Here is a 23,637-nt window from a genome sequence, read left to right on the forward strand (position 1 = left end):
CCCCGCCTTAGGCCAAGTCTTCCCACTTTCGCCTGATTTATGTTATGTGCTCTTATGGATTCAATTGAGCAAACAATTAGCAAATGAGACCTCGAGGCCACATGCAGTTTTTAGATTTAGTGTGTGAAATGTTTTCGCCTGGAAGATATTTTTTGTTGTAAAGGCCCCTATAGAGCTCTCTGTATTACTCCCTCCATTAAATGTCTTATGTTTAAAGGACCTGTCTGAAACTTTTCCATAGTTACCAACGCTGTTTTTGCCAGTTTAGGAATGTTTTCGCCCTACCCCGGGTCTCTCTGAGGAACAATCATTTGTGGGCAGGCATTTGACCTGGGACATCCCTAATATTTGGTGGGACTCTTCCTGAAATATAGGGTCTTGGCAGATGTGTCACAGCTGGCACATGTGGGCTTTAGAGGATAGAAGTACTCGTGAGGACCGGCTGTAATGTGTCCCATGGAGGGACTGGGCTTGGCGTCTCATCATCGACTTCTTTCTGCTATAAGCAGACGCTTCATTTATTCGCATTCCTGTAATAAGAGCCTTTGATCTCTCTAGAAGTATTTGATTTGTGTAATTTTTCTTCATATTCTGCAGCCCATAAATATTTCATTTACTTTTGTGGCCACAGTTTGGACTCGTCCTAATGCTCATAGGTTCAGAGATGAAGCACGGTGACATGTGCAGAACTCTAGCTTCTATGCTGCCCGGCTAGCATCTGGTATAGTTACATCCCATAATGGTCTGTCATCTTCTGTGGTTTCGCAGACTGCAAGTCCTGGACTACATTCCCCATAAAGATCATCAATCTGTGCAAGAACCACAATCTTGTGATGCTTCAGATGCTTAATCTACATTTATTAAGAAGCTCATGCAGCTATTATGTCTGATGTCTTCCATGGAGTCTAAATAGCTCTACTCTCCGGGATTCAGAGGTGAAGATACATCAAATAATGATGAAACGGTTCAAATGAACATTTATGGCTCCTCCATTAGGCTGGTTTCACACTTGCGTTTTTTTGCGCTGTTTTTTTCCTATTCTTTTCATGGGTGCGCATACACATGCGTTTGTACGTGTTTGTATGCGCATGCGGTTTTTTGTAGTGTGCGCTCGGGCGCACAAAATGCACTCCGTTGCATTTTTTGAGCATCCGACTTGCCCCCAAAAAACGCATGCGCACGCAATGCGTTTTTTTCACCCAACCACCCATTATAGTCTATGGGTGCGCTGACGTGCACACATACCCATTGTAATTTGTGGTGCTTCACAATTTTTGAAACCCAGAAAAAATGGATTTGAGCTGAACCCCTGATGGTGCCTGTGTAGATCTGAGGTTGTGGGTTGTACTAATCACCTAGGCAGGTTAACAATGCAACTCTTTTTATTCCGTACGTCCATGGTCTTACAGAAGCTCCGGGTAGATGTCCACAATGCAATACTTCCAAGTTCCACAAGATCCCAATCCGAGGCCTGTAGTTCCACTGCCCCATACCAGTGTCTCCCAACTTTTGGTTGGTCCACAGCTTTTGTATCTCCTACCAATATAGTCTTCCATCACAGCACATGCTCCTCCAGATGACGGACACCATGACCGTAGCACATGTCAGCAACAACATATAGTACAGTCGCAGAAAGTACACAACATGGTGTAAATGTCAGAGTCTCATCCTTCCGCTGGCTCGCCAAGGATTAGAACTTCTGGCACTTTGGGGCATCCAGAGCCTACTACCCATCAAGTAGCACTCTGCTTTTGGTGGGCACCCACAGACAGGCGGTAGCGGCAAGCTTAGGAGACTGACCAAACATAGTTAGGTATATCGCCAGGTGATCTGATTGTCCCACCTGGGTTCCCCAGATGTCTTCGTGGGTTCAGTGATGGGCATTGGAGCTGATCTGTTCCAACAGATGGAGCTATGGTTCCTTTGGGCTGTTCCTGAAGAGTCTCTCTGCAGAGGGAGCCAGAGACTTTACGTCCTCAGCTCCCATTCAGGACATTCTTCCACAGGAGTGGGGGTAGATATAATCCATCAATTAACCTGCATATTTGTCCTAAATTGTGTAGATTATTAAACTGCAGTGAGCTGATGCAATACATAATAGGCAGGTATTCCACAAATTAACACACAAGAGTCAGCATACAGGCTCATATGAAACAATGGCTCAACTGAGGCCTCTGAGACACTAACAAAGGTAATGGGAGGATTGCTGTACCTGATTCCCAATCTTGTGTCTGGCGTTACATATACATAAGATCCAGTCCGCACGTCTTCCTCTACTTACTGTCATTGAATGGAAGCATCGATTCCTGAGGCTGAGTACTTTTCAGTAGAGATTTGTGCACATTGAACTGACGAGCAAGCAAATCTCTAATATAACACAACAATAAGACTGACGTAACTGGTGCTCCGTGCTGGAAAAAGTCTGCCTTGCTCTTATGCGTGCAGCTCCTGCATGAGCTCTGTGCGAGCCGTGTATGATCCTTAAATTTAATATAACATAGAAAAGCTGTTCTGGAATGATAGGTGCTAGCGGTGAGCGAGCGTGCTCAGATAAGGTGCTCAGATCTCCCATAGCGGCGCCGTGCCAGTGAGGTCAGTGCTGTGTCCGCTGACACTCATCTCTCATTACATCATGTGTATGACTGATAAGTAGTAGAGCGCAAAACCTATTATAGTCTATGGGGCTGTTCATGACGAAGGGTGGACTCACCTGAAACGCGTAGATGTTTTATTGGTATGTATCACGATATTGTAAACTTCACTGCCTTTTTGTCCTCATTCACACTGAAATAAAGAACGCGATGGTAGAGCTGGACTTCTTTCCTCCTCTTTAGGGCTGTTCACATGTCCATGTATTTTCGCGACCGAGTGGCCATGGAGGCATGTCTGAATCTCAGATCAAAATGGCCCATACAAGTCTATAGAGCCATGAATAAATCGGAGAAGCCCTCTGAGGCCATCCGTGAGCTGTTCGTTTTTCGCAGACTGTTTGATATGAAAAGCTGGAGGAGCTTTGATCATTCTTATTTTCATCTGAGGAAACTCTGAACAAATCCCTTTGAACGACAAAGATTTAGAAGAGAACATTCCGGCTGCCTGCGGTCACCACTAGGGGGAACCTATTGTATACTGGCAGACATTGAGCTTATTAATATAACTGTATGCAGTAAACCCATTAGCTCCTCCAACATGTTGGAGTTTCCTGGATTTTGGATTATAAACCACAATTTTATGGAGATAATCGCTTACTATGTCATGACTATAGTTATGCGTACTGATAATTATTATTCAAGAAAATGAACTTTTAATTGTGTGCACTCTATATTATAACTATCCTGATTTAGTCATCTGGGCAGAGCCGTTCATCTCTGTAGTTACTGTGTCCCGCTGATTCCTGCTTCTAGGGTGCGTGCAGGGAACTGGGTGTACTTGCACTCTATCTCTCTCATTCCAGCACATGCACAGTGCTCTGATGATGCCAATCGCCCATCTTACTGCACATGTCCTGGATGTAGCGATCAGCAGGGACTGCATGACTATTGAGAAGAAGAGCTCCGCCCATATGACTCATTTAGGTTAATTATGATACATATTACATGTTCTGCATAACTCCCAGCAGACAAATAGCCTATGTTATTACAGATAGATTCTATCACAGTTTAATTAAAAAGAAAACTGGTTTTTATTCACCCTCCCCTGGTCTATTACTGAGTCTCCATCTCTGCTCCCGGAGTCTTAGGCGGACAGCTATCAGATGTTTGAGAAATCTGGATCACGTCCCCTTCTGTTGCTGTAGTGGTGGCTATATTGGGATTTGGTCACCTTTTTCTCCAAAAAAAAGGTATATAACAAAAAAAAAAAAAAAAAAAAGCAGTTTTTGCTATTTTGGAGGAAGAGTTCTTGGGGAAAGAAGATTAGTGAGGGGCAGATGACCTCGGGAATGAAGATATCCACTGTCTGTGGCTTAGCGTTTTTTCGGTAGGTTCACCCATGTGAGAAAAATGGTCCGATTATTCTGATCAGACTAGGATCAGAGTTTAATCACAGTGGAATCCGTTTTTCTCAGACGTGAATAGAAAAGAGAAAAAGTTTCTCCTCCCTCTCCATAATGTCATCCGAGTGTAGTCTGATTTTTTTTCCACAGACCCATAGCCTCCTGTGTGTGTACGGTGCGCATGGTGAATCCTCCCCAACCACACAACTGTGAACGTAGGCCTTCAGGAAGATTTCTCCTATGGAGTGGGATGGAATGAGGACAGAATATTGCAAATTTTTGCAAAGGGAAGGCACTTAGTCCTCTAGTAATAAAACACTGATTTTATTGAAACAGCCAAACATCGCATAGTAAGTGACACGCCACTGGAATCAGGGTCTCTGCCCTTCCCTACACGATGCTGCTCTCGGATTACATAGTGAAAGCCTGCTGATAGATTCCCTTTAGTGGTTATATTGCTGAGAGTTGCAGGAAAAAGCAAGAATGACTCCTCATTTAGACCTCCGTTCTTCTCACGCAAGAGAAAAACAATTATTTTGATCAGTGTATGGGCCGAGCGTCATCAGTTTTTCTCATTCAGAGAACAAAAAAAGTTTCTCCACCTTCTTCTCTCTCAGATGGCATCCGAGTGCAGTCTCATTTTTTTGACGGACCCATAGACTTTCATTGCTGATTTTGCTCTGACCTTTGGATCAAAATCGGGCATGTTTCCAAGATTTTCTGCGGAAGTCTCGGTCTGCAAAAAATCACGGACTTGTGAATGGCCCCATAGACTATCACAGGTCCAGTGCTATCCATGAAATCCAAGGATGGCCCTCATATGCAAAAAAATGTACATCTGAATGAGGCCTGAGGGGAACACCACCAGTAGAAGTAACCAGATTTGATCCTAAATTGACCACACAGGTGGAGCAGCACTGATGTACAAGAGGCAAGTGTATAGTATTTTAGGATCATAGACTATCTCTATAGGTGACTATATACCGTAGATCTAATAGGATTTTCTAACCCTTTTATGATAACTATCTCTATAGATATCCATGCATTGTATAAAGTAGGCACTATGCATTAGCACATGATGAAATACGCTCTGCCATATGGTCATTATTACTGTAAAAACATGACCATACTGAACTGATACATTGGCGCAGAACTGCAGAATGTTCTAAGAATGTTTTCTCACCCAACGTTCAGATCCAGATGATTGCAAACATGTCCTGAGCAATTAAGTTTCTCTTAACATACTTTGTGTGGGTGGCGCTGATCAAAGCATTGCTTGAAGGAGAACTCTACATGCGGACCTGTCATGGCATTTGGATTTCTGAACATTAAATACAGAAATGTGAATACTGTAGAATTACATGTTAGAGTAGAAGTGCTATGTTTTTGGGGTTTGACCGTACATGATGTTGTGCAGCTAGGCAGGGCTGTGGAGTTGGAGTCGGAGCCCATTTTGGTGGAGTTGTGGAGTCGGAGTCAGAGCCCATTTTGGAGGAGGCAGAGTCGGTGTCATGGAAATTGAGTAGTCGGAGTTTCGGCTTACCGACTCCACAGCCCTGGTATGAGGGAGTCGGAGTTGGAGTCGGTGTCATGGAAACAAAGGAGTCGAAGGTTTGGCTTACCAACTCCAAGGCCCTGCTGCTAGGCAATAATGCCTGGGCCCAACATTGTAATGCTTCAAATAAGGTTTTAATATGAACTCTATTTTTTTTACCATTTGGAAATGTTTTTGTCTTTCTTTTTCATATCACGATCTGTGTTAAAAAAAAGAAAAAAATAGAAAAAAAAATCTTGCAATTTTCACATTGAAAAGGCAATTCCCCGTGCCCTCTTTTCCTCTTTTTTTCCTTTTTGTAATTATTCCAGTTTTGCTCCCTACATAATATGCAATGTATGCGATTCTCGTAAAGTATGGAATATTATTAAAGTTACTATGGATATGGTTCCTTGATTCCAATGTTTTTTATATATGCTGCGTTGTTTGGAAGCATTCTGGCTCATCTGTGTGGACTCATTTATTCAAGTGTGGTAATACATTGATTTCTGTCAATCAGCGCATGCGCGGGCTTGTGAGGGAGTGTGGTGTATGATTGCGTGCTCTGGGCCTCTGCGCGTGCGCGGTCCTCCCCGGTGGGCGGTTCTTGTGGCTGATCCCTTGCACAGCACCGCGCATGCGCGGTGCGTTGTGACGGAGACGTCACGTGACCGGACCTGCGGTGGTGGGCGGCGCGCGCACCGTGACCTGGTGGTGCGCGTCATTAGACTGCGCTCCTGATACAGTCTGGCTCTGGCTGATGGTGTCATAGAGGGAGAGGGAGCTCTGCCGATATAGGGATTTGTGAGTCCTCACATGATTGGTCCATTGGGGTTGGCGCCACCACTATGTGATTAGGGATTGGCGGTTTATATATGGATATGTATTACTGCAAGTGATTGGTGTGTTATTTCTATGGATACCTTTGATGCTTTATGATCATTGGTGGGCTGATTTGGGGATTGTTGTTTATGTATGAAATGCTTTTGCAATATTTCTAATATAAATATGATCATTATTGTTAACGATTGGATAAACTGTGCTATTGAATATATATGTATCTGATGGATGTATTTATATGTATTCTATGTATGGATTTTCTGTGATGGGTGTTACCGAAATGGTGATTGGCTGTGCCACACTATAAAAGGCCACCATTTGTGCTGCTATGTTATACTTGAAAAAGGCCACAATATGGCCGAAACGTTGTATTTTGTACTGGCAGAATACATTTTTGATACAATTTTTCACCTGGACCAGATGCTGTTCCTTTTCCTTGTTTGGACTACTGTTCATTTGGGTCCATGAACCTTTGAACTGGCATCCACCCCTCCGTTGTGCTGTCAACTGCTCTTTGCTGGTCATTGGCAAACGTCAGACTGGCCTGCACATGTGCCTTCCTGAGCAGGGGCACCTTGCGGGCACTGCAGGATTTTAAACCTTTACGGCGTAATATGTTACTGTGTGTGACTGTGGTCCCACCTGCCTTGAGATCATTAACAAGTTCCCCCCATGTAGTTTTAGGCTGATCTCTCACCTTCCTCATGATCAAGGATACACCACAAAGTGAGATTTTGCATGGTGCCCCAGATCGATGTCAATAGACAGTCATTTTGTATTTCTTCCATTTGTTTACTATTGCACCAACAGTTGTCTCCTTCTCACCCAGCATCTTACTTATGATTTTGTAGCCCATTCCAGCTTTGTGTAGATCTATGATCTTGCCTCTGACATCCTTAGAAAGCTCTTTGGTTTTGCCCATGTTGTAGAGGTTAGAGTCTGACTGATTGAGTCTGTGGACAGGAGTCTTTTATAAAGGTGACTATGTAAGACAGCTGTCTTTAATACAGGTAACGAGTTGATTAGGAGCATCTAACTGGTCTGTAGGAACCAGAGCTTTAACCCCTTAACACCCAAGGGTGGTTTGCACGTTCATGACCAGGCCAATTTTTACAATTCTGACTACTGTCCCTTTATGATGTAATAACTCTGAAACACTTCCATGGATCCCGGTGATTCTGACATTGTTTTCTCGTGACATATTGTACTTCATGATGGTGGTAAAATTTAATTCATATAACTTGTGTTTATTTGGGAAAAAAACGGAAATTTGGCGAAAATTTTGAAAATTTCGCAATTTTCCAACTTTGAATTTTTATGCCCTTAAATCACAGAGATACGGCACACAAAAAACTTAATAAGTAACATTTCCCACATGTTTACTTTACATCAGCACAATTTTGGAACCAGCGATTTCTCATTTTTGCAACACCATTTTATTTTTACGGACCACATCACATTTGAAGCCACTTTGAGGGGTCTATATGATAGAAAATACCCAAAAGTGACACCATTCTAAAAACTGCACCCCTTATGGTGCTCAAAACCACATTCAAGAAGTTTATTAACCCTTCAGGTGCTTCACAAGAATTTTTTGAATATTTAAAAAAAATGAACATTTAACATTTTTTCACAAAAAAAATACTTCAGGTTCAATTTTTTTTATTTTACCAAGTGTAAAAGGAGAAACTGGACTGCAAAAGTTATTGTGCAGTTTGTCCTGAGTACGCTGATACCTGATATGTGGGGGGGAACCACTGTTTCAGCACATGACAGAGCTCAGAATGGAAGGAGCGCCGTTTGACTTTTTCAATGCAAAATTGGCTGGAATTCAGATCGGATGCCATGTCACGTTTGGAGAGCCTCTGATGTACCTAAACAGTGGAAACCCCCCACAAGTGACCCCATTTTGGAAACTAGACCCCCCAAGGAACTTATCTAGATATGTGGTGAGAACGTTGAACCCACAAGGGCTTCACAGAAGTTTATAACGTACAGCGGTACAATTAAAAAATACTATTTTTTCCACAAAAATGATCTTTTCACCCTCAATTCGTACTTTTCCAAGGGTAACAGGACCCTAAAAGTTATTGTGCAATTTGTTCCGAGTACGCTGATACCCCACACGTGGGGGTAAACCACTATTTGGGCGCATGGCAGAGCTCGGAAGGGAAGCAGCGCCATTTGACGTTTTGGGCTGGAATTGAGATCGGACACCATGTCGCTTTTGGAAAGCTCCTGATGTGCCGAAACAGTGGAAACCCCCCACAAATGACAGCATTTTGGAAACTAGACTCCCCAAGGAACTTATCTAGATGTGAGGTGAGCACTTTGAACCCCTCAGTGCTTCACAGAAGTTTATAACGCCTGGGCGTGAAAATAAAAAAATCGTATTTTTTTCCACAAACATGATCATTTAGTCACCAATTTTATTTATTTTCCCAAGGGTACCAGGAGAAAATGGACCCCAAAAGTTGTTGTCCAATTTGTCCTGAGTATGCTGATACCCCATATGTGGGAGAAAACTACTGTATGAGCACACGTCGGGGCTCGGAAGGGAAGTAGTGACGTTTTGGAATGCAGACTTTGATGGAATGGTCTGCGGGTGTCATGTTGCCTTTGGAGAGCCCCTAATGTACCTAAACAGTGGAAACGTAAAGAAAGTGTAGTCAGCTTACCCGTCTGCAAAGCAATCCCCAAGCCTGCCAACGCCCAGCACGGACTGTGGTGAGCATCCACATGAATTAGGAGCAAGAGGAAAAAAAAAAGTGATCCAGCTTGAGACGGAGGCGGCTGCAATTTACAAAGCTTTATTAGACAACTTAAAAATATGTTGGTTCTTTAAAAATTTCTTAAAGCAAACACCAAGCACACCAGTGAGGAGGATCAACGCATTTTGGAAACTAGACCTCCCACGGAACTTATCTAGATGTGTGGTGAGCACTTTGAACCCCCAAGTGCTTCACAGAAGTTTATAACGCCCGGGCGTGAAAATAAAAAAATCATATTTTTTTTCCACAAAAATGATATTTTTGCCACCAATTTTTTATTTTCCTAAGGGCAACAGAGAAATAGGACCCCAAAAGTTGTTTTGCAATTTGTCCTGACTAGGCTGATACCCTATATGTGGTGGTAAACCACTGTTTGGGCGCATGGCAGAGCTTGGATCGGAAGGACAACCATTTGACTTATTCAATGCAGAATTGGCCGGAATTGAGATCAGACGCCATGTTGCGTTTGCAGAGCACCTGATGTGCCCAAACAGTGGAAACCCCCAATTCTAACCCTAATCTCAGCCCTAACCCTAATCTCAGCCCTAACCCTAATGGGAAAATGGAAAATAAATACATTTTTTTTATTTTATTATGTTTCCCTAACTAAGGGGGTGATAACGGGGGGTTTGATTTACTATTTATGGCGGTTTTTATGTTTGGCGGCTGTCACACGCTAAAAGACGCTTTTTATTGTAAAAATAGTTTTTGCATCACCACATATTGAGAGCTATAATTTTTCCATATTTTGACCCACTGAGTCATGTGAGGTCTTATTTTTGCGGGACGAGTTGACGCTTTTATTGGTATCATGTTCGGGCACGTGACATTTTTTGATCGCTTTTTATTCCTATTTTTGGGACGCAGAATGAACAAAAACCAGCGTTTCATGAATTTCTTTTGGGGGGGTGCGTTTACACCGTTCCGCGTGCGGTAAAATTGATAAAGCAGTTTTATTCTTCGGGTCAGTACGGTTACAGCGATACCTCATTTAGGTTGTTTTTTTATGTTTTGTCGGTTTTATGCAATGAAAACTATTTTATATAAAAAATAATTATTTTTGCATCGCTTTATTCTGCGAGCTATAACTTTTATTTTTTCGCTGATGATGCTGCGTGGCAGCTCGTTTTTTGCGGGACAAGATGACGTTTTCAGCGGTACCATGGATATTTATATGCGTCTTTTTGATCGCGCGTTATTGCACTTTTTGTTCGGCAGTATGATAATAAAACATTTTTTGCTTCGTTTTTTATTTTTATTTTTTAAGGGGTTCGCTGAAGGGGTTAACTAATGGGACAGTTTTATAGGGCGGGTCGTTACGGACCCAGCGATACTAAATATGTGTACTTTTATTGTTTTGGGGTTTTTTTATTTCCAAAAAATGAATTTATTAGGGAATATTTTTTTTTTTTTTAAATTTATTTAGCGATTTTTTTTTTTTAAACTAGTTTTACACTTTTTTTTTTTAACTTTATTAGGTTGTCCCAGGGGGGACATCACTGTCCTGTGACAGATCGCTGATCTGTCACATCACAGATCACTGTGACAGATCAGCGATCTGTCACAAGCATTGAAGAAGACTTCCTCTTGCCTGCGCTTTGCAGGCACTGAGGAAGTCCGCTCCCTGCAGGCCCCCGAAGGTCCCCGTCGCCATCTTGGATTCGGGGACCTGCAGGGAAGGAGCCCCCCGCAGCAGCGCTGCACATTGCGCTGCTGTGAGGGGCTCAGGGAAGCACGGAGGGAGCCCCCTCCCTGCCGATGCTTCACTTTAATCCCCGGTACACCGCAATCGTGTTTGATCGCGGTGTTCAAGGGGTTAACATGTCGGGGGCGGTCCGTGACCGCCCCTGACACATTGTGCCTGGTGTCAGCTGTGATAATCAGCTGACACCCGGCCGCGATCAGCGGCGCTCACTGCGTGGGCGCCGCTGATTGCTGTGACGTACTATCCTGTTCTTGGGAATTTAGTCCCAGGGCACATGGATGGGATAGTAGGAATGGTTGGTAGAGGATCAAATACTTATTTCTCACTGCAAAATGCAAATAAATAATTTATACAATGTGATTTTCTGGATTTTATTTTTGATATTCTATCTCTCAATGTTAAAATTAACCTGCCCTTAAAATTATAGACTGTTCGTATCTTTGTCAGTGGGCAAACTTACAAAATCGGCAAGGGAACAAATAATTATTTCCCCCACTGTATATAAAAAATGAGATATTTATGGTTAATGACAGGTCCTCTCTAGGTCACATCTACTACATACGGTGCTGATCCAAGTTGTGGTCCACCACTTCACAGTGGATGTTCACCAGGCTGACTTGGGCTCTTCTTGATTTCTCTTCCTAATTTTTCTTGGATGACTAAGGCCAGCTAGCTATTACTGCCTGAAGAATGGTTGTGTTCATCAAGGTGCATACATCATATTATGCCGCGGCAGCACAGATCTGCAGTACGGGCTATTTCGGGTTTCTCTTTAGCATAAATCCTTACTTGCGGTTCCCTTATGTTAATTCTCAATTACTGATATTATTCTCGTACCCCTCCTGTCATAATAGCAGAATGGATTCTCACCTCTTCAACACCCCGAGGCGCCAGCATGTCTCTCTATCCCATCACTCTACTTTTTCTCACTACTACTGTCAAAATGAAGAAATTGGCTACAACAAGTTTTCATGGATTGTTTTTTTATTTTCCTTATTCTTTGAGTTGGTTAAAAATATCGGCGCAGCCTACAGCATTTATATTAATAGTCTGATCCGTCGCTGATGGTCTTCTGGAGTGGAGGATCTTACACGCAGACCGTACGTATGTCTAAAGACACACAGTCTTAAAATATCACAACTTTGGGAAATTAATTTTTCGGAACTTTTTCCGGGTCTCTTGTTTACGCCATGCTCATAGCCGTGACTCAGCTTTCGCTTTGAAAGCTTCTGATGGTGTTTTTTTTTTTGCATCTCGGCTGCTGCCCACTCAGTTGGCATTGCTCTTGGGTGGGAGGTAAAGTAGTGAAGATGTGACTGCTCTACGCACTTTATCTAATTTCATCGGTTTGTTTACACACACACGTACTTCTCTCGTCTTTCTATAATTTTCCCGGCGGATAGTTAGAAATCAAAAATAGCTACTTGCGCAGGGAACACAGACAACGTGAGTCAGGAGTATTCAAGAACATAGACATCTAACAATACAGACATAACAGAGATGTACCCGTAGGAGGACGGCGGGGTGAAGACGTGTTCATCACGGGGAGCGGATGTTACACAGTAGAAAGTTATAAAATCACTGGTAGTTTCTTATTCATGGTCTCCTTAAAGGATATGTACATCATCAGGGGCATTTTTTTTTATTTACATGGACTAAAAATAATTTTTCACAATTGGGTTTCGTAAAACAAAAATTGCCTTCGATCCTGCACTGTCTATTGCTGGCTGCAGAATGGTTTACCTGAGAATCTGTCAGTGAGCTCCATCTGACACACAGTTTTCATTTTTACTTAACTCCTGTCAGTTGATTTTATGGCCACATAAAAGTGTATTATAGAGAAGGAGCTGGCAGAATCCTGAGTAGGAGGCGCACAGAGGGTTAATAGGACCAATATATAGGGGTTCAGGTTTGTTAGGAATGATTAGATGAGATGGGCGGTATTATTCATTCCCACCCTCCAATACAGAAGGTGCAGCTAGTTTACAAGGGCAGTTAAGCTGTTCATTCCTTGTCTGGGAGTGGAGGTGCAAACACCTCTGGTCTTTTGGTCTGTATCTGTGTATGTATCTGTATCTGTGTATGTATCTGTGTATGTATCTGTATCTGTGTATTTGTATCTGTGTATGTATCTGTGTATGTATCTGTATCTATGTATCTGTATCTGTGTATGTATCTGTATCTGTGTATGTATCTGTATCTGTGTATGTATCTGTGTATGTATCTGTATCTGTGTATGTATCTGTGTATGTATCTGTATATGTGTATATATCTGTATCTGTGTATGTATCTGTATATGTGTATATATCTGTATCTGTGTATGTATCTGTGTATTTATCTGTATCTGTGTATGTATCTGTGTACAGTCATGGCCAAAAGTTTAGAGAATGACACAAATATTAATTTTTACAAAGTCTACTGCTTCATTTTTTCTAATGGCAATTTGCATATACTCCAGAATGTTATAAAGAGTGATCAGCTTAACAGCAATTACTTGCAAAGTCAATATTTGCCTAGAAAATGAACTTTATCCCCCAAAACACATTTCAACATCATTGCAGCCCTGCCTTAAAAGGACCAGCTAACATCGTTTCAGTGATTGCTCCATTAACACAGGTGTGGGTGTTGATGAGGACAGGGCTGGAGATCAATCTGTCATGATTAAGTAAGAATGACACCACTGGACACTTTAAAAGGAGGCTGGTGCTTGACATCATTGTTTCTCTTCTGTTAACCATGGTTATCTCTAAAGAAACACGTGCAGTCATCATTGCACTGCACAAAAATGGCCTAACAGGGAAGAGTATCGCAGCTAGAAAGATTGCACCTCAGTCAACAATCTATCGCATCATCAAGAACTTCAAGGAGAGAGGTTCCCTTGTTGCCAAAAAGGCTCCAGGGCGCCCAAGAAAGACCAGCAAGCGCCAGGACCGTCTCTTAAAAGTGTTTCAGCTGCGGGATCGGGCTACCAGCAGTGCAGAGCTTGCTCAGGAATGGCAGCAGGCAGGTGTGAGTGCATCTGCACGCACTGTGAGGCGGAGACTCTTGGAGCAAGGCCTGGTCTCAAGGAGGGCAGCAAAGAAGCCACTTCTCTCCAGAAAAAACATCATGGACAGACTGATATTCTGTAAGAGGTACAGGGAGTGGACTGCTGAGGACTGGGGTAAAGTCATTTTCTCTGATGAATCCCCTTTTCGATTGTTTGGGACATCTGGAAAACGGCTTATTCGGAGAAGACCAGGTGAGCGCTACCACCAGTCTTGTCTCATGCCAACTGTCAAGCATCCTGAAACCATTCATGTGTGGGGTTGCTTCTCAGCCAAGGGAATGGGCTCTCTCTCAGTCTTGCCTAAAAACACAGCCATGAATAAAGAATGGTACCAGAATGTCCTCCAAGAGCAACTTCTCCCAACCGTCCAAGAGCAGTTTGGCGATCAACAATGCCTTTTTCAACATGATGGATCACCTTGCCATAAAGCAAAGGTGATAACTAAATGGCTCAGGGAACAAAACATAGAGATTTTGGGACCATGGCCTGGAAACTCCCCAGATCTTAATCCCATTGAGAACTTGTGGTCAATCATCAAGAGACGGGTGGACAAACAAAAACCTTCAAATCCAGACAAAATAAAAGCATTGATTTTGCAAGAATGGACTGCTATCAGTCAGGATTTGATCCAGAAGTTGATTGAGAGCATGCCAGGGAGAATTGCTGAGGTCCTGAAGAAGGGTCAACACTGCAAATATTGACTTGCTGCATTAACTCATTCTAACTGTCAATATAACCTTTTGTTACTCATAATATGATTGCAATTATATTTCTGTATGTGATAAAAACATCTGACAAACACACATAAAAACCAGAGGGCAGCAGATCATGTGAAAATATAATATTTGTGTCATTCTCTAAACTTTTGGCCATGACTGTATGTATATGTATCTGTGTATGTATCTGTGTATGTGAAGTGGCCGATTATTGGACTTTGAATATTGAGCAGCTGAATCGCTCTGTTTCTCATACTACAGAATGGACTCTTTGTATTGTTATTACTTTCTGCTGGAAGTTTATGGAGTCAATAAACCTTCCTGTTTGGACAAGAAACTGCATGCCTGTGTGAACACTGCCAACTACTAGAGAGTTAATTTCCTACAGAATCTACTATATAATCGTCTAATTCTGTCTGTCTGTCTGTTTGTAACGGAAATCCCGCATCGCTGATTGGTTGCGCCCGGCCGGCTGCGACCAGTCAGCAACAGGTGCATTGCGGCCGCGAATTGGCATGAAATTCGAACAATGTACGCCACCGCTACCGCCGGGAGATCTGCGGCGCTAGCCGCTGATCTCCCGACGGTTGCCACGGGTCTTAAAGGGAATCTGTCACCCCATTTTTGCCCCATAAGCTGGGGCCACCGCCACCAGGGGCTTATCTACAGCATTCTGTAATGCTGTAGATAAGCCCCTGATGTAACCTGAAATTTAAGAAAAACACGTTAGATTATACTATTATACGGAGTCGGGGGCGGTGGGTGTTGCGGTCCGGTCCAGCGCCTCCCATCTTCATACGATGACGTCCTCCTGCTTGCTTCTCCCTCGGCTCCTGCGCAGGCGTACTTCATCTGCCCTGTTGAGGGCAGAGTAAAGTACTACAGTGCGCAGGCGCCAGGAAAGGTCAGAGAGGTCCGGCGCCTGCGCACGGCAGTACAGTAGGGCAGAGAACGTACGCCTGCGCAGGAGCCGAGGGAGAAGCAAGGAGGAGGACATCAGCGTATGAAGATGGGAGGCGCCGGACCGGACAGAGACACTTATCGGACCGAACGCCAGGGTGAGTATAATTTAACTCTTTTTTCTTAACTTTCAGGTTTCATCGGGGGCTTATCTACAGCATTACAGAGTGCTGTAGATAATCCCCTGATGGCGGTGGCCCCATATTCTAGAATTCCTGATGCGTTAGAATCGAGCCACCATCTAGTATTTACATAATGTTTTTTGTTCAGGCGAGCGAGAACTATGAGGTGTTCAAGCAGAGACCGGGTCAGGAAACGCCGGTGTTTTTTTTGGGGGGAAGGGGGGGTTAAAACTGAGGCTTTTTTTTTTTATTTAACATTTCATGATTTTTTTTTTTACATTCTAACTGTTTCTTTGTAAACATTTTTGCCTGTTTTTTGGGGATGTTCGTTAGCATTTTCTTGACTAATTTTCGAATGAGTGGTTTTTTTTAAATCTATTAAGCAATAAATAAAATGCTATCATTTTTTTCTTTACATAAAAATACAGACAAAGCGCTCTAAAACATGTTCAGGTATCTCGTGGGCATCAGGGCTGGTTTTAGACAAAAAGGAGCAGTAGTTTAAAGTGGGGCCCCAAATGCTCACATATTGCACCATCGCTCAGATATTTCAGTTGCATCTACGTGCACTCAGTTCAGGCCGATCGACAATATTGAAGTCGTTCTATGTTTGTTTTCGTGCAGGCCGTGCGCAGTATGCATCTGGCGGCGCATGCGTCCTTTTGACGGTGCGCCGAGCGCAACCAAACTGCAGCAGGTTGCGTTTTTTTGCGCTGGTCGGCGCACCGTCAAAAGGACGCATGCGCCGCCAAGCGCATACTGCGCACGGCCTGCGCCCCCAGTGATAAAGATAGGGGACGCAGGACGCATGCAGCGTCATGCGCCGGTAGGCGGAGCTACCGGCGGGGGCGGGGCTTAGCGGCGGCCGTGCGCAGGCCATCGCTGCGCTCAAAAGCGCAAATGTGAAAGCTGCCTAAGCTGCGTTTTGCTTCTTCTTTGGGTGATAGTTACACCTATGAACGCTCATCTGCGCCGCCAGTACTTATAAATGTGGATGCTACATACAATATTTGTGTCACATACAGTGTGTGTATGTTACACACACCTATATATATACATATAACGCATACACCTGTATACACAGAGCACATAAACGCAAATATATATATATGTACAGAGCAGATACATACGAACACAGAGCACTTGCATACAAATACATGCATACACTGAGCACATACACTGCCGTTCAAAAATTTGGGGTCACCCAGACAATTTTGTGTTTTCCATGAAAACTCATACTTTTATTAATCAAATGAGTTACCAAATAAATTTAAAATCTAGTCCAGACATTGACAAGGTTCGAAAAAAAGATTTTTATTTGAAATAATAATTTTCACCTTCAAACTTTGCTTTCGTCAAAGAATGCTCCCTTTGCAGCAATTACAGCATTGCAGACCTTTGGCATTCTAGCAGTTAATTTGCTGAGGTAATCTGGAGAAATTTCACCCCATGCTTCCAGAAGCCCCTCCCACAAGTTGGTTTGGCTTGATGGGCACTTTTTGCGAGCCATAAGGTCAAGCTGCCCCCACAACAGCAAAATGGGGTTGAGATCTGGTGACTGCGCTGGCCACTCCATTACAGATAGAATACCAGCTGCCTGCTTCTTCCCTAAATAGTTCTTGCATAATTTGGAGGTGTGCTTTGGGTCATTGTCCTGTTGCAGGATGAAATTGGCTCCAATCAAGCGCTGTCCACAGGGTATGGCATGGTGTTGCAAAATGGAGTGATAGCCTTCCTTATTCAAAATCCCTTTTACCTTGTACAAATCTCCCAGTTTACGAGCACCAAAGCAACCCCAGACCATCACCTCCACCATGCTTGACAGATGGCGTTAGGCACTCTTCCAGCATCTTTTCAGTTGTTCTGCGTCTCACAAATGTTCTTCTGTGTGATCCAAACACCTCAAACTTGGATTCATCTGTCAATAACACTTTTTACCAATCTTCCTCTGTCCAATGTCTGTGTTTTTTTGCCCATATTAATCTTTTCCTTTTATTAGCCAGTCTCAGATATGGCTTTTTCTTTGCCTCTCTGCCCTGAAGGCCAGCAACCCTGAATCGCCTCTTCACTGACACTGGCGTTTTGCGTGTACTATTTAATGAAGCTGCCAGTTGAGGACCTGTGAGGCGTCGATTTCTCAAACTATAGACTCTAATGTACTTGTCTTGTTGCTCAGTTGTGCAGCGGGGCCTCCCACTTCTCTTTCTACTCTGGTTAGAGCCTGTTTGTGCTCTCCTCTGAAAGGAGTAGTACACACCGTTGTAGGAAATCTTCAGTTTCTTGGCAATTTCTCGCTCGGAATAGCCTTCATTTCTAATAAGAAGAATAGACTGTCAAGTTTCACATGAAAGTTCTTTTTTTTCTGGCCATTTTGAGAGTTGGAACCAACAAATGTAATGCTCCAGATTCTCAACTAACTCAAGGGAAGGTCAGGTTTGTAGCTCCTCTAATCAGCCAAACTGTTTTCAGCTGTGCTAACATAATTGCGCAAGGGTTTTCAATGGTATTCTAACCATCCATTAGCCTTCTTACACAATTAGCAAACACAAAGTACCATAAGAACAATGGAGTGATGGTTGTTGTAATTGGACCTCTATACATCTATGAAGATATTGCATTACAAACCAGACGTTTGCAGCTAGAATAGTCATTTACCACATTAACAATGTATAGAGTGTATTTCTGAATCATTTAATGTTAGCTTCATTGGAAAAAACTGTGCTTTTCTTTCAAAAATAAGGAAATTTCTAAGTGACCCTAAACTTTTGAAAGGTAGTGTATATACGGACGCTTGCGTACGCGGAGCACATATGTACAGACGCTTGCATACGCGTAGCACATATATACAGACACATGCATACGCAGAGAACATATATACAGACCTGTGCATATGCGGAACACATATATACAGACGTGTGCAGTAATATTATTCTCAAATCTCATTAGACATTTTTCACAAGTGTGCACCACTGAGAAACTGTAGATAATTAGGGAAAGGAAAGTAGGGGAAAAGGATAAGTGAATTAAGTATAACTTTTATTTATTATCTAATTTAAAAGTAGTAGAAAAAAATATATAAAATAATTCACATACACACAATTGAGGATGTATAGTGAGTCACTGCTTGGTTATATAATTGTGTACTTAAAGGAGTTGTCCACTAGTAAGATAACCCCTTTCTTGATCTAAATGTTTGGCCCCGATAAAATAAAATCGCCTACACTCACCTCCCTTGCCGGCGCCATTCCAGCGGTGTCGGCACTTGCTGTCCCGGAGCTCTCATGCGGTTGTTGTGACACATGGTGCCCAGCGCCTAATCAGCGCTGGCGTCACTGTCCCCGCCTTTTTACGAATTGAATATGAAGAGGAAGTCCGGGCTGCGGCTAATCTCTGACTTCCTCTTCATGCTCAATTCGACAGGAGGCAGAGACGGTGATGCCGGCACAATCAGATGATCGCTGCAGCAGCTTCTATTTCAAAGGCCGCAGGGAGGCTAAAGGCCTTTAGGCTCGGGGCTAAGCTTGATGGAAAGTTTTTGTAGAAATATCACTGTGGCTGCTACCCCCTCAATCCTTAGAATTAGGGCTGTTTTCACAGTGTTTGCATGTGTGGCGTCGTTCCCGACTCACCACTGTAGAACAGACCAATTCACTTTAATTAGACTGTATTGCAATTCCTCACATTGGTATGCATCAGAAACATTAAAAAAAAAAAAATACTTTTATTCTGAAGATCAGTGCAGGTTCTAGAGATCAGACTCCATTAAATACCGTAATATTATGGGTGTGCGTTTTGAATACTATGAAATTCAGTTTTGAGGAAAGCTAATTTGGAATAAGCTGTAAGTGTGACATGGCGGTAGACGTGGGCGAGGTACTCGTCTCTTACATCCCGGCACTCTGCATAAAAGTGTGGGTCCTGACTGGCTAACCGATGTTGCTGGTTCACCAGGACCAGATGTTGGACAGATCAATGAGGGGCATCACTCTTTACAAATAAGCTTTTTACTGAACAGGAACTTGGTAAGGAATATATACAGTACAGAGATAGCGGGAACACAGTTATGAACGTTTCCTTTACATCTCGAAGCATTGTCCGCACCGTTTTCTTCCTTCATTACTCTATTGTTCTCCTTTCCTCTTTTTACTTGTCCTCTGTCTCCACTGTTCCTCACTACTTCACCACAACCCAGCTCGACACTACATTCCTGCTTAGCAAGAGCTCTTTACTCAACCTGCGGTTCCGCATCTTCTCTCCCCTCAGGGTGCCAGTATGGCCGGACTTATCGTCTCTAATGCTGACACTCTGGATCTCCCGCCCGGGTCTTTTGTTTCATCTCTCGAACTCAGGCCTGTCCGGGCCAGTTACCTTGCGAATTGTAAACTCTAGGCCTTTCTCATAGGCGTCCTTCCCCAGAGATCACTCTGTCTCTTAGTCACTTCTGCTTTGGATCTCGCTATCTCTTTCCTTTGGTCTCCTATCTTTATAGACACCTCAGAATGCGGCACTGCTCACATTGGACCTCATATCCTCTTTCTGTGCACTCCAGGCCCTAGCTGACAGGAAATTGTCACTTTCCCTTCTATTTAACCTCTCCCACTCTGGGCTAGTCCCAAACAAACTCTCACTATCCCTACTGTCAAACTACGCACACTATCAATATTACCCGTAACACACATTACAATTCACATTATACATCACATTTCACATTACACCACATAACATTAAATTTGTTTCTTCAATGGGGAACGTGTGCAATATGTCCATCTCCTTACATAAAAATACAACCTTATCAGATGGGGATTAATAGAGAAAGGGCACTTCATTAGTGATGTGATATATTGCACCTTCCCTATGTTATAGCAGGAGACTGGCGCTGTAGTGAATACTTCTTGTTTCACTGCCGTTCACTTCCATTAGCAGTTTTATAGTTTTAATTATTCATAGCCCGGCTTGGCCTATTTTTACTGTTCTCAAACTTTCATGGCTGGAGATGCGGGGACCTACTTTAATAAGGAGAAGTACAATTTACAGAACTAATTGCTCTATAAAAGGTAATGAGACGGTCTCACTGAGACCATTAACCTCCCGCTGTGGAGGACCAGACAACAAAGTCTTGTATTGTGAGCGCTCTCCAGCGAGATCACATCATATAATGAGTACAGGCAACGGCGGGGCGTAAAACAAGGACAATTTCTCACAATCTGTGCCCCCAGTCACTGTACTTTTATATGTCTGGTTGACCTTATAGACTGTCTGTCAATTAACTAGATGTGCATGTAAAGAGGGGGGAGGCACCAGTGTCGTAAAGCGCAGGTCCTCCTATGAGTTTAACCTCTCTTTATAGGGGCGCACAAGGGATTGGTGATTAGGACAAGGCTCCAGGCAGTGGCATTTTCTCAAGGAAGCGGTAACTGAGGTTACGTCTTAAGGGTCATTGTTGCTCCCCTTTTTCAATTTAGGGTATAACGGACAGGAACCGTTCCATGCAGCCCATAGAACCAATCTGGAATCCTAGCCCCAGATGGACGGCACATACTTAGGAACTGGAAGGTTAGGGTTTAATTCCCACAATGAGTTTTTGATGCTGCGTATTTTCTCAGCGCCAAAAAAAAATAGCATCTTACAGTTCCAGCAAAACGGATGGGATTTATAGAAATCCTCTGTGCTCTGGGTTTACTCAGCGTAAAATGACCTGCGGTACCGGTTTCAACTCCAAAACTTAGCAATTTCTCTTGCGGGTACGCTGAGTTTTATGTGTAGATTTGATTTTATCCATAGACTTGCATTAGATGTTAAAAAAAACCCTGCGGAAATGTACTAAAAACTCATGACTGTATTAAACCCCCTTCACACGTCCATTTTTTATGTCCGTATGTGGTCCGTTTTTTAAGGACTGATAATACAGATTTTGTACTTCTTTGGCCACTGTTGTGCATTTTGTATATTATCAACTGTGTTGTGGGTGAAATCTTAAACTCCCTCCCCCTATCTGATGCTTTATGTGTTTGTTGGACCAAGTGACACATGTTTCTTATACTATGGGATATGATTAGAGTAATTGGAGATATAATATGATGTTATAGTGTTTGCCAAATATATTGATTTTCTCTTTTCAATAATATCACTCACAAGTGATGGTGAAATATTAGAAGGGAAGAAATGTCAAGAGTTGACTCGTTACACCAGTGGCTCCTATTACAGGACTGCACTGATATGAGTGAGCTCTTCTTTATCTCCAACCATTCTGTCACATGTTAGTAAAGGTAGATGGCATAATGAGGGGCCAAAGGTTCCACACCGTGAGAGGAGCCGAATGTTATAAAGGTGCATGCAGTTGTGAGCCTAACTTAAAAAGTATGTAGTGTAAACCTAAACACCCCCTTGTGGTGGCTGCACGTAATGAGAAGTTTTCATCTTCCTCCATGGAAGCAATTTGAGAAAGACAATGCTCCAAATACTATTATAATATTTTAAGAAATTAGTAAAAAATGACATCCTAAAGTAAACACAGTGGTAACGGTTCTTCCATTCCTTTTGACAATGCAGCTCGTATGTCTACAGATAGCCATACAGTGGCATGTAAAAGTTTGGGCACCCCTGGTCAAAGTTACTGTTATTATGAACAGTTAAGCAAGTTGAAGATGAAATTTATTTCTAAAAGGCCTAAAGTTAAAGATGACACATTTCCTTTGTATTTTAGGCAAAAAAAAAGTCATCTTTTAAAAATTAAATATCAGAAAATGGGCTGATGCAAAAATTTGAGCACCCTTGGAGATTTGTGTGCTCAGATAACTTTGACCGAGGTTTCAGACTGTAATTAGCCTGTTAAGGTTATGGCTTGTTCACAAGCATCGTTAGGAAAGGCCAGGTGATGCAAAATTCCCAGCTATATAAATACCCAGCCTCCTCTAGCTTTGTGCCAAAAAACAGCAGTCATGTGTTCTCCTAACTAGCTGCCTGGCACTCTGAAAATGGTGGATGCCCACAAGGCAGGAGACGACTATAAGAAGATAGCAAAGCGTTTTCAAGTTGCCCTCTCCTCAGTTTGAAATGTAATTAAGAAATGGCAGTTAACAAGAACAGTGGAGGTCAAGATAAGGTCTGGAAGACCAAGCAAACTTTCAGTGAGAGCTGCTCATAAGATTGCTACAGAGGCAAATCAGAACCCCCGCTTGACTTCAAAATACCTTCAGAAAGATTTAGCAGACTCTGGAGTTTTGATACATTGTTCTACTGTTCATAGACACCTGACTTCATAGAAGAGTCATCAGAAGAAAACCTCTCCTGTGTCCTCACCATAAAATTCAGCATCAGAAATATGCAAAACAACATCTAAACAAGCCTGATGCATTTTGAAAACAACTCCTGTGAACCGATGAGGTTAAAATGGAACTTTTTGGCCACAATGTTCAAAGGTATTTGTGGAGAAAAGAGGGCACAGAAGTTCAGAAAAATAACATCTCGCTAACCAATAAGCATGGATCAATTAAGCTTTGGGTGCTTTGGGGTTATGTTGCAGCCAATGACACAGGGAACATTTCACAAGCAGAAGGAAGAATGGATTCAATGAAATTTCAACAAATATCTGTAAAAAAAAAAAAAAAAGCTGAAGTTGAAAAGTGGATGGCTTCTACAAATGGATAACAAACATCAAAATCCACAATAAACGACCTCAAGAGGCGCAAGCTGAAGGTTTTACAATGTCCCTCACAGTCCTCTGATCTGAACATCATTGAAAATCTATGACTAGACCTCAAAATAGCAGATGATGCAAGACGACCCAGGAATCTCACAGAACTGGAAGAATTTTCCAAGGAAGAATGGATGAAAACCCCTCAAACAAGAATTGAAAGACTCTTGGCTGGCTGCAAATAGGGTTTACAAGCTGTGATACTTTCAAAAGGAGTTCTTCTAGGTACTAACCATGCAGGGTGCTAAAACCT

General features: G+C 42.7%; 1 protein-coding gene across 50 annotated transcripts in view; it reads left to right on the forward strand.

The window, feature by feature from the left end:
* The window catches only part of RIMS2 (regulating synaptic membrane exocytosis 2), a 657,506-nt gene that overhangs the window by 595,891 nt on the left and 37,978 nt on the right, over positions 1-23,637 (forward strand). The gene's annotated exons all lie outside the window — the stretch shown is intronic.

The sequence above is a fragment of the Dendrobates tinctorius genome, unplaced genomic scaffold (assembly GCF_039654945.1).
Source record: "Dendrobates tinctorius isolate UK_male_01 unplaced genomic scaffold, ASM3965494v1 ptg000116l, whole genome shotgun sequence".
NCBI classification, from domain to species: domain Eukaryota; kingdom Metazoa; phylum Chordata; class Amphibia; order Anura; family Dendrobatidae; genus Dendrobates; species Dendrobates tinctorius.